Source organism: Symphalangus syndactylus, chromosome 12 (genome assembly GCF_028878055.3).
Source record: "Symphalangus syndactylus isolate Jambi chromosome 12, NHGRI_mSymSyn1-v2.1_pri, whole genome shotgun sequence".
Lineage (NCBI taxonomy): Eukaryota > Metazoa > Chordata > Mammalia > Primates > Hylobatidae > Symphalangus > Symphalangus syndactylus.
Window position 1 is genome coordinate 96,482,562 of NC_072441.2, and position 12,050 is coordinate 96,494,611.

Sequence of the window (12,050 nt, forward strand, 5' to 3'; positions counted from 1 at the left end):
TATATGGGCTATTTCTTCAGTTCAGTATTCTGAGTCTCTAATCTGAGAAACTTGGTGGCACAAATATTTCCTAGTTAGGCAAGCACTTTGTAATGTTTTTAATTTGTAATAGAAAACAAGGATAACATAGCAAATGAATACCCACAAGCAAACACTGCACTTCATTTTAACCAGACAATCCAATATCTTTCCCTAGCACACTTTTCTTCTGAGAGGGAAATCAAAGCGACTGGAGCTTTCTTTCTTTCTCTTAATGCTGCATGCCTTCCACTGTAGGTACCAACGGTCATTTAATAAAAGCTCTGCAGCAGAAGAGAAAACAGGCAGAAAAAACAGCCCTAATAATTTACTTATTTTTGATTCACACATCCTAATAATAATGGTCAACATGGTTTAGAGTAATATTGAATTCTTATTACTTGCCACTTGTGCTATAGTTAAAATGTCTTTTCTAACATTGTTACCCCCTTATTTCCCATTTCCTCCACGATAAGAATTGTTATCTATATTTTTACCCATTTCAGCAAACATTTGTGGAATATCTTTCATGTGCCAGGTAATGTGCTAGACTTAAATAGAATAATGTCCCTTCCTTCAAAAAGGAAGCGAAGGGGACATATGAGAAAAGGCAATGATCAGTAAAAGCACTAAATGTGAATATTTGGGAAATAAATTATTTAAATCACCATTTATTCCCCCTTGGAATAAATGGTGATTTCCTTTAGCAGTGCATGTTGATAAAATTTTCATGTGTTTTAGCCACCCCCCAAAAACATCCCAAGTGCATTCAAGGTGAAATGACTCAAGAACCAAGCCTCATTTCAAGGCTCTAAGCAGCTTTCATATAGAACTGAGTCAGTTACAAATATAAGACTGGCTTGGGAAGCTTAAAACAACAGGGACATGATGAAAATAAAATTTAAGCTTTGCGTGGCCGACTTAAAGCTTTCCAATTAATTTCACAACATAATTGACTTCAGACTCTGTATTTTGTCCTGCTTTGGAGTAAATTATGCATATCATTTCACCACTGAGTGATCTCTGATGAATGAGTTTTCCTTCCCACCATAAGGAGGATGGCTCTGGCTTTCCTTTTCTTTGGGAGTATTGTTTTTCCCTTTTCTTCTGGTCTCATGGAGTTTCAGGGTCTAACCACTAAGGCAGAGCAAAACTAGAACTAGTTGGAAATCCCACTGGTGAGTCAGAGCCCAGTGAATTAGTAACAGTGCTTGAGGCATTCCTCCTCCAGGGATCTTTTATGACAGCTTTAATTCATGCTCCATTTTCAGAGAGAACTGGCAGGTACAACTCTCAAGCCCTAAATTTTCCCCAGAACTTGGACCCTACATATATATATATATGTGTGTGTGTATGTATGTGTGTGTGTGTATATATGTGTGTATATATAGATATATATGTGTATATATGTGTATATATATATATATATATATATATACTACTGTCTGCTGGAGAGTCCACTCTAGATAACCAACAAACCCTCAAATGTAGTTCACTATGTTTACTTCCCAAATCTGCTTCCCTTCTCATGTAATGCCAAAAAAGATACTAACATTCATCCCATTGCCAAGCCTGGGAACTTCAGAATCATCGTTTTCTCACTCATCACCACCATCCAATAGGTCACCAAGTTAGGTTGCATCTCTGAAGATCCCTTGAATCTGTCCCAGCCTCTTCATACAAAGTAACTGCCAATATCAAAGCCTGGTAGGAGGGGAGCATTGCCAGAAACTAGGGTTGGGGAGGAAGGATCATCTCTTATTCTTGGAGCTGGCATTTCCATCCTCATTGTTTATTTGGATTAATGTAGCAGCTATAATCTTGTCTTCCTCCAATACATCCTCCAAATTGCTGCCTAAGTAATGTTTCTTTTCTATTTTTTTTTTTGAGACAGTCTCGCTCTGTCCCCCAGGCTGGATATTTAATTGACAAATAAAGACTGTATATATTCAGGGTGTACGATGTGATGATTTGATATAGGTATACATTATGTAATGATTACCACAATCAAATTAGTTAACACATCCATCACCACTCATGCTGTTCCTTAGATCTTCAGAACTTGCTCATTTTGTAACTAAAACTTTGTACTCTTTGACAACACTGCCTCATTTTTGTCCTCCTGCCACGGACCCCCAACCCCTGGTAACCACTGTTCTACTCTCTGCTTCTGTAAGTTCAGCCCCTTTAGATTTCAAACATAAGTGAGATGACATAGTATTTGTCTTTCTTTGTTAGGCTTATTCCACTTAGCATAATGTCCTTCAGGTTCATCCATGTTGTTGCAAATGTCAGGATTTCCTTATTTTTTATGACTGAGTAATATTTCATAAGTAATACTTCTAAAATGCATCTCTCTTACAAGAATTTTTAGGCATCTTTTAAAAAAAAAGTAATGAAAGTGGTATGTTTTGGCTATGTCTCTCCACCCAAATCTAATGTTGAATTGTAATTTCCAATGTTGAGAGAGGGACCTGGTGGTAGGTTATTGGATCATAAGGGTGGATTTCCCCTTTGTTCTTGTGACAGTGAGTGAGTTCTCACGAGATATGATGATTTAAAAGTGTGTAGCACTTCCCCCTTCACTCTCTTACTCCTGCCCCACCATAGTAAGATGTGCTTGCTTCCCTTTCACCTTGTACCATAATTGTAAGTTTCCTGAGACCTTCCAGCCATGCTTCCTGTATAGCCTGAAAAACTGCAAGTCAATTAAACCTTTGTTCTTCATTGATTACCCAGTGCCAGGTAGTTCTTTATGACAGTTCGAGAATGAACTAATACAGAAAATTGGTACTGGGAGTGGGGCATTGCTATAAAGATACCTGAAAATGTGGAAGTTACTTTGGAACTGAGTAATGGGCAGAGGTTGGAACAGTTTGGAGGGCTCAGAAGAAGAAAGGAAGATGAGGGAAAGTTTGGAACTTCCTAGAGACTTGTTGAATGATTTTGATCAAAATGCTCATAGTGATATGGACAATGAAGTCCAGGCTGAGGAGGACTCTTCTCAGGTGGAGATGAGGAACTTACTGGGAACTGGAGTAAAGGTCATTCTTGCTATGCTTTAGCAAAGAGACTGGTGGCATTGTGCCCCTGCTCTAGATATCTGTGGAACTTTGAACTTAAGAGAGATGATTTAGGGCATCTGGCAGAAGAAATGTCTAAGCAGCAAAGCACTCAAGAGGTGATCTGGCTATTTCTAAAAGCATGTGCTCATATCCAAGAACAAAGAGATGATCTGAAATTGGAACTTACATTTAAAAGAGAAGCAGAGCATAAAAGTTTGGGAAACTTGCAGCTTGACCATGCAATAGAAAAGAGAATTTTCTATTCTCTTTTTATTTAATAAAAATTTATTCAATTTTTAATGTTGGGGGGGTGACCTGGTAGGAGGTGATTGGATCATGGAGGCAGATTTCCCCCTTTCAGTTCTTGTGATAGTGACTGAGTTCTCATGAGATCTGATGGTCTAAAAGCATGTGGCCCTTACCCCCACAGGCCCCTGCTCCATCATAGTAAGATGTGCTTACTTCCCTTTCCCCTTCTGCCATGATTGTAAGTTTCCTGAGGCTTCCCAGCCATACTTCCTTCACAGCCTGTAGAACTGTGAGTCAATTAAACCTCTTTTCTCATAGATTAGCCAGTCTCAGGTAGTTCTTTATAGCAGTGCGAGAACAGACTAACACAGAAGGGTATGGGAGCACTTAGCCATAGCAGATAATAAAGCATGAAAACAAAAGCAAACCAATGGAGCAACAAAGAAAGTCTGGAAATAAACCCAGAAATACATGGACATTATTCATAAAGGGATGGCATTTCAAATTGGTGGGGAGAAATATGGGTAAGTAAATCCATAGCCAATGGGTGCGATGGCTCATGCCTGTAATCCCAGCACTTTGGGAGGCCAAGGCAGGTGGATCACTTGAGGTTGAGAGTTTGAGACCAGCCTGGCCAACATGGTGTAACTCCGTCTCTATTAAAAATAGAAAAATTAACTGGGCGTGGCGACAGGCGCCTGTAATCTCAGCTACTTGGGAGGTACTTGGGAGGCTCAAGCACCAGAATTGCTTGAACCCAGAAAGCAAAAGTTGCAGCGAGCCAAGATTCTGTCACTGCACTTCAGCGTGGGCAACAGAGCAAGACTGTCTAAAAACGAAAAATGAAAGAAAGAAGAAAGAAAGAAAGAAAGAAAGAAAGAAAGAAAGAAAGAAAGAAAGAAAAAAAAGTAAATCCATTGTCCTTCTTGTCTCCTAGCTTTGACTGCAGAAAGGAGGTTCTTGTTTGTCTATTTATCCACCTTGGTCACATTTGAAGTGGTGTATGAGAACATGTGCTCCTGGGGGCCTGCACGGTTTTCCTGTTCTGTTTTATGTTGCTTCTGATTTGGTTTCAAGGTCCACATAACTTCTCCTTATAGTCCATTAGTCAGCTACATCTACCTGCAAGGGAGGTTGGAAATGTAGTTGCTAGATAAGTGACCATGTGCCCAGAAAGAAGGAAAAGTGGATTCGGGGGGGTTGGGGGGCGTTAGCAGTCTTTCTCCTTCATTAATTCCATAAATATTTCAACACCTAATGTGTGCCAAGGACATTCTAAGCATTATGGATACAATGAACAAAACAGATAAAAGATCCATGCTCTTATATTCACCCTTAGAGCAGCAATGGGGGAACACCAAAAACAATAAAAAATATCAGACAGCGATAAATGAAGTGGCCAAAATAAAGCAGACAAGCAGTATGGGGAGTTCAGGGAAATGGGGTCGTGTGTTGCAATCTTAAATAGGGTGGTAAGGGAAGGTGATCTGGGAAGGTAATGTTTGAGGGAAGACCTGAAGGAGGTGAGGGAGTAAACAGGCAGATGCATGTGAGAGAAGAGGGATCCAGGCAGTGCTAAGAGGATGTGCAAACATCCCAGGCAGGATCATGCTTGCAGTGAGAGGAAGCTTGTAGTTGAAGAAGAACAAGGAGGTTATTATGGAGGGAGCAGAAGGAGCCAGGGCGTGAGTAGTAGGAAAGGAAGTCAGAGAGATAGCAGAAGGGATAGGGATGGGCTGGCAGATTGTGTGGAACCTTGAAGACTACTGTCAGAACTTTGGCTTTGACTCTGAGTGGGGCCACTGGAGAGCTTTGAGCCAAGGGCTGTCATACTCTGACTTACATTTTTGAAAGGCTATTATTTTGCAACTAGATTATGAGGGGCAAGGACAGATAGGAGACGATTATAAGGTAGGAGGCAGGGACTTGACTCCAGACCAGATTGAAGACTGGCTGAAACAAGGAGGAGGCACCGAAAGTACCTCTCCATAAAACACACCCACCAGTGCCATGACAGTTTATCATTGCCATGGCAACACTCTAGAAGTTACCACCCCTTGCCATGGCAACACCTAGAAGTTACCACCCATTTTCTAGCTAATTCTGGATAACTCACCCATTAATTAGCATATCATAAAAAGGGGGTATAAATACAAATGCAGACCTTCCCCTGAGCTGCTACTCTTACACACTTTTTATGGGGTATCCCTGCTCTGCAGGAGCTGTCTCGAAGCTGTAACACTGCCTGGCTGCCCAAGTAAAGCTGTTTTCTTCTACCTCTGGCTTGCTCTTGACTTCCTTCCTAGATGAGAAAAGAACCTGCCCTGCATCAATTGCAGTAGCCCAGGAGAGAGACAGTGTTGGCAAGAACCAGGGTCGTGGTGAGGGTATGGGAAGTGATTAGAGTCTCTACATCCAAATATGTTTCTAGTCAATTTGTGAAGAAGTCCTCCCCACCATGTGCAGGTATTCTAAATAAATTAATGAATATATGAATGAATAAGCAAACACATTTACATTTATATCTGAATACGTAGTTCCTCTGTTTGAAGCACTCTGTTGTCCATTGGGTTTGACATAGTGAGACCTCCAAGATGTAGCCTTACTTACATTTGCAACCTCATTTTCTCTCATCTCCTCCTAGATTGAGTGCAAAACTGTCTCCTCTCTTCTTCTCTCAGCCTTTTCCCCTCTCCCCACAAGCCTATCTATGTCAATCTCTTCTGCCACCTTCACAGGCAGAGACCATCTTCTTATAGTTTGCCCTGCATAATTCTCAGTTCCTGGCCAAGAGGAAGTATTTAGTGAAGTTTGCTAGACTGAACTAATTTCCTAACTCTTGGCATCCCCATCTATTTCCTCACTCCCTTATGTCATTTTTGTACTCTTTATTTTCTTTTTAGTTTTTTTTCCCTCTCTCAAAAATGAAGACGATACAAATGAGCTTATTTAGGACAGACACTAAAATTATCAACTGTTGAGAAGGTAAAACATTTATTTTTCTCAGTGTCTCTCTTTTTTTTCTTCTTTTCATCAGAGAGACTTGAGTTAAAATTCTTACTTCCTAAGTTTATGACATTTGATAGGTTTCTTCACTTTGAGGTTTCTCTCATTTTATCTGCAAAATGGGGACAATAGTGCTCACCTTTCAGATATGGTTGCAGGTTGGGTAAGTAATATATACAAAGCATGCTGCTTTTATTTGAGTCTAATAAAAAGCTTTATAGAATTATAAGGTATTATATTCTCCCATCTTTATAGATGAGGCTCAAATTCACATGTCTTAAGTGAGAGAACCAGATAAGAGTTCAGGTCTTTGTTTCCTAATCTTTTGCTATTTCACTGGCTCTTTCATTTGACTCCAGGGCTAGCAAAAACCAGTGTCCAAGCTGGGTGTGGTGGCAATGCCTGTAGTGTCAGCTCTTTGAAAGACTGAGGCACTGTTGTGGGATGGGGGGAGGGGGGAGGGATAGCATTAGGAGATAAACCTAATGCTAAATGACGAGTTAATGGGTGCAGCACACCAACATGGCACATGTATACATATGTAATGAACCTGCACATTGTGCACATGTACCCTAAAACTTAAAGTATAATAATAATAATAAAAAAAAAGAAAGGCTGAGGCACTTGAGCCTAGGAGTTGGAGGCTGGCCTGGGCAACTTAATGAGACTCTGTCTCTAAAAACAACAAAAAAAACACACCAACAACAGGCAAGCAGAGAGTCAAATCATGAATGAATTCCCATTCACAATTGCTACAAAAAGAATAAAATACCTAGGAAGACACCTAACAAGGGAAATGAAGAACCTCTTCAAGGAGAACTACAAACCACTGCTCCATGAAATCAGAGAGGACATAAATAAATGGAAAAACATTCCATTCCATGCTCATTGATAGGAAGAATCAATATTGTGAAAATGGCCATACTGCCCAAAGTAATGTAGAGATTCAATGTTAAACTTCCCATTAAACTACCGTTGACATTCTTCACAGAATTAGAACATATAACAAACTATTTTGAAATTCATATGGAACCAAAAAAAGCCTGAATAGCCAAGAACATCCTATGCAAAAAGAACAAAGCTCGAGGCATCACACTACCCATCTTCAAACTAGACTACCAGGCTACAGTAATCAAAAAGCATGGTACTTGTACAAGAACAGGCACACAGACCAATGGAACAGAATAGAGAACTCAGAAATAACACCACATACCTACAACCATCTGATCTTTGACAAACCTGACAAAAACAAGCGATGGGGAAAGGATTCCTTATTTAATAAATGGTGCTGGGAGAACTGGCTAGCCATATGCAGAAAATTGAAACTAGACCGGTTTCCTACACAACACACAAAAATTAACTCAAGATGGATTAAAAACTTAAATATAAACCCCCAAACTATAAAAACTCTAGAAGAAAATCCAGGCAATACCATTCAGGATGTAGGCATGAGCAAAGATTTCATGATGAAGATGTCAAAAGCAATTGCAACAAAAGCAAAAATTGACAAATGGGATCTAATTAAACCAAAGACCTTCTGCACAGCAAAACAAACTATCAACAGAGTGAACAGACAACCTTACAGAATGGGAGGAAATTTTTGCAATCTATCCATCTGACAAAGGTCAATATACAGAGTCTATAAGGAACTTAAGCAAATTTATGAGAGAAAAACAAACAATCCTATTAAAAAGTGGACAAAAGACATGAGCAGACACTTATCAAAAGAAGACATACATGCATCCAAGAAATATATGAGAAAAAGCTCAACATCATTGATCATTAGAGAAATGCAAATCAAAACCTCAATAAGATACCATCTCATGCCAGTCAGAATGGCTGTTAATAAAAAGTCAAAAAACAACAGATGCTGGTGAGGTTGTGGAGAAAAAGGAACACGTTTACACTGTTAGTGGGAGTGTAAATTAGGTCAACCACTGTGGAAGGCAGTGTGGTGATTCTTCAAAGACCTAGAGGCAGAAATACCATTTGACCCAGCAATCCCATTACAGGGGTATATACCCAAAGGAATATAAATCATTCTGTTATAAAGATAGGTGCACATATATGTTCATCGCAGCACTATTCACAATAGCAAAGACAAGGAATCAACCCAAATGCCCATCAATGATACATTAAATAAAGAAAATGTGGTACATATACACTATGGAATACTACGCAGTCATAAAAAGGAATGAGATCATGTCCTTTGCAGGGACATGGATGGAGTTGGAAGCCATTATCCTCGGCAAACTAATGCAGGAACTGAAATCCAAACACTGCATGTTCTCACTTATAAGTGGGAGCTGAGTAATGAGAACACAAGGACACATGGGTGGGAACTACATACTCTGGGGCCTGTCGGGGAGAGTAGGGGGAGGGAGAGCATCAGGAAGAATAGCTAATGGATTCTGGGCTTAATACCTAGGTGATGGGACATGGCACCTGTTTACCTATGTAACAAACCTGCACATCCTGCGCATGTACCCCTGAACTTAAAATAAAAGTTGAAGAAGAAACAAACAAACCGGTAGTTGCAGAATTCTCAGTATGGACTGGGCACTTCTGAGTGGGTAGTTTGGAATTTCCCTAAGTTGAATCCTAAAATGACCTTTGATCAATCAACATAATTAATGAGCTCCTTGCTGTGTGCCCAGCACTGCCAGTAGTTGCTTTAAGGGCCATAGATGTAAAATCACATTTCATGCTCTCATTGAGAAGGCAATCTAGCTGCGCTGACAATGCTGACTTCTGTGGAACAATAGTGGATATGAAAAGCCAGAATATAACAAGATGTGGAGAAAGTGGTGTACAAACTCTAAGACCTGCTGGACCAAAGAGCTGAATGAATGAGGAAAGGTGAGGCTGGGCTTTTTAAAGGCAAGATGTGAGAATTGTGTCCTAATGTGAGAATTGTGTGCACAGGATCTGGCTGGGGAAGGAGGAAATGGGGCATTTGGGGGGAGGAGATGGGGAGGAGCCTGTGGGGCAGCAGCAGTGCTGCCAAACTTCTGTTTTTCATGTACTCCATGTAAGTGTAGTTATCACAGTTTACAAATATCTGAAGGACAGTGTCAGCAGCAATGGATTTCCACTAGATAGTCGGGTGACAGGATTAGAGCATGCAGGCTTATGCAAAGCCTGTTCCAATAGGCGACCTTGTCTGGGACGCCACATCAACAGGGCTCATCCTGTCCTCTGTCCTGCTGTGCTCCGCTGTGGGGCCTGTTGCAGGCTGAGAATTGAAGGGGAAGAATCAAGTGCCAGGAGAGGGAGCTGGAGGAAGCCAGAGGCTGGCTCACCTGCAGAAGGGTAGGACACCTCCTAGCTGGAAGCTTGTCAAGCTTGGAGCCAAAGCTTCGTGTTGGCCACCTCTTGCTGAGAGGGAAAGGAGGAAGTGAGAAGGGGGCGCTTGTGCTCTCCCTGGGGCCTGGGATTGCTAATCTCTTTTAGGGAAGCAATGAGTTGGGCTTCAGTGATAGTCTGACTCCGAACTAAGGAGTTCTAAGGAAGCCGAAAGAGAAAAAGATGATCCCTGATTGAGGAGGAAAGACTCATTCTGCTCACACTCAAACAGCAACATGAAATACAAACAGTTTTCTTTAAACCGCCCCTTAAGGAAATAACCACAAGGTTTAATGTGACAGTTTTTGAGATAGTGAGAAAACTACAAACAAACTAAATGATTAAATGAGTTATGGGGAGTTCCTTTCAGGAGGTACAAAGCAAATATCAAAAGCGAGGCTGTGGAGCAGAAGTCAGCTAACTGTGGCTCATGGGCCAATCTGGTGAGCTGCCTGACTTTTTTATGGCCCTTGAGCTAGGAATGATTTGACGTTTTAAATGGTTATCTAAGAGCTTACATAATACCCTCAATTTTGCTTTGTAGCCTGCAAAACTTAAAACACTATATAGCCCTTTAAGAAAAAGTTTGCTCACTAGTGCTATAAAAGGAAATTCAACGAGATGCAAATTTTTTATTATTAATTAGGTGAGAATATAGTGTTAATTTGTGTCTAAGTTATCTGTTGCTGTGTAGCTACCCTGGAATTTGGCATTTTAAGACACCTACCATTTTGTTTGCTCATTATTGTGTGGGTCATGAATTTGGACAAAGCAGTGTAAGGATGTCTGGAGCCTTGGCCAGGATGGTTTGAAGGATGAGGAGCTGGCTGGGATGGTTCTATGGGGAACACATGTGTAGGGATTTAATTCTCTCCATCTGTGACTGTATTCTTCTCCATGTGGTCTCTCCATGTGGCTAGCTTGGGCTTCCCTACTGCATGGCAGGCTGAGGGTAGATGGATTTCTTACATGGCAACTGGTTTCCCCAGTGCAAAAGCAGAAGCTGCCAGCCTCTTAGAGGCCAGACATAGCTTCATTCTGTTGCATTTCACTGAATGTCCTAAAGAATTTCAAAGGTCACAAGGTCAGCCCAGATTCAAGAGAGGTGGAGAAATAAGCCTCCTCCTTTTTATGGGAGGAGCAACATATGTGCACGGAGGGCTGTGGGTGGAGCAATGTGGAGCTGTCTTTAGAGACCACCACTGTGAATAGTAAATATACATAGAGATGTACCTACATTCAACAATATTAAGGGGATACAAAAATGTAAAGGAATGGCCCTACCTATTCTATAAATTTGTGGTAGACATCTGTCATATTTATGCTTACCCGTCATCTTTGAATAACATTTTTAGATTTGAGTAAGTGAACCAATGTCCCACCTCCTTGCAGCTAGGATGCAAACATATGAATATAATATTTTCAACAAAACAGAACAAAAAAAGTGTTAAGAAATCTTGAGCTTCGGAGCCAGACCATTTTAATTCAAATCTCAACTTTGCCACTGATTATTTATGTGATCTCACACTAGTTACATAATTTTATGTGCCTCAGTTCCCTCAGCTATAAAAAGGGATACTCATAGTACCTACCTTTTAGGGTTGTTTTGAGGCTTAAAGGAGTTAATGTTTCAAAGAGCTTAAGATAAGGCTAGGCTCTGCCAGTCAGACATAAACATGAAACTTTAATTCAAATATGAGACAGCAACTGACTCTGGATCTGTAAAGACATCCAACTTTTACCCTAGTCACAAGATCAAAATGGAATTGGTACTGGTGGGAGGAGTGGCTACAGAATAGTCAAGTCCCAGGGATTTATATGTTGTTTCCCCATTGAATTAGTTCTGTGTGATTTTGGGCATTATTCCTGAAAGCTTCAGTTCTAATCTGTTTTTCCAGCTAGTTCAATAATTCTGAGGGCAAATGTGTCTTTTAAAAACCTCCCCACCACCATTTTACCTCTAAACTATATAGAGTGGATACAGTGGATTCTGTTGTTCCCAGTTAAGAAGTGTGGCTGATATAACTGTGGTATGGTTTCAGAGATGTAAAGAAAGGCCTTTTGGACTATTTTTTATGTCTGGAATTGTAGCATCTGCGAATTTTCTCTAATGCTCTTATGTTGATATGCAAACCCTGGAAGGAAGGTGTCATATACAGAGTTTTAAATTATTTTTGTGTAAAGTGCTTTATTTGGAGCTGGGTGGGGGGCACACTAATTTTGATTCCTGTCGAAGCAGCTTGAGTCTGGAATGAGAAGTGAGATCTGTTCTGATTAATTTTTCTCCTTCCTTGTTCTCCAGAGTTGAGCAACATGACGTTGTTTTGTCATCTCACATTTCCAAGGTTGCCTGATAATAACCAGAAC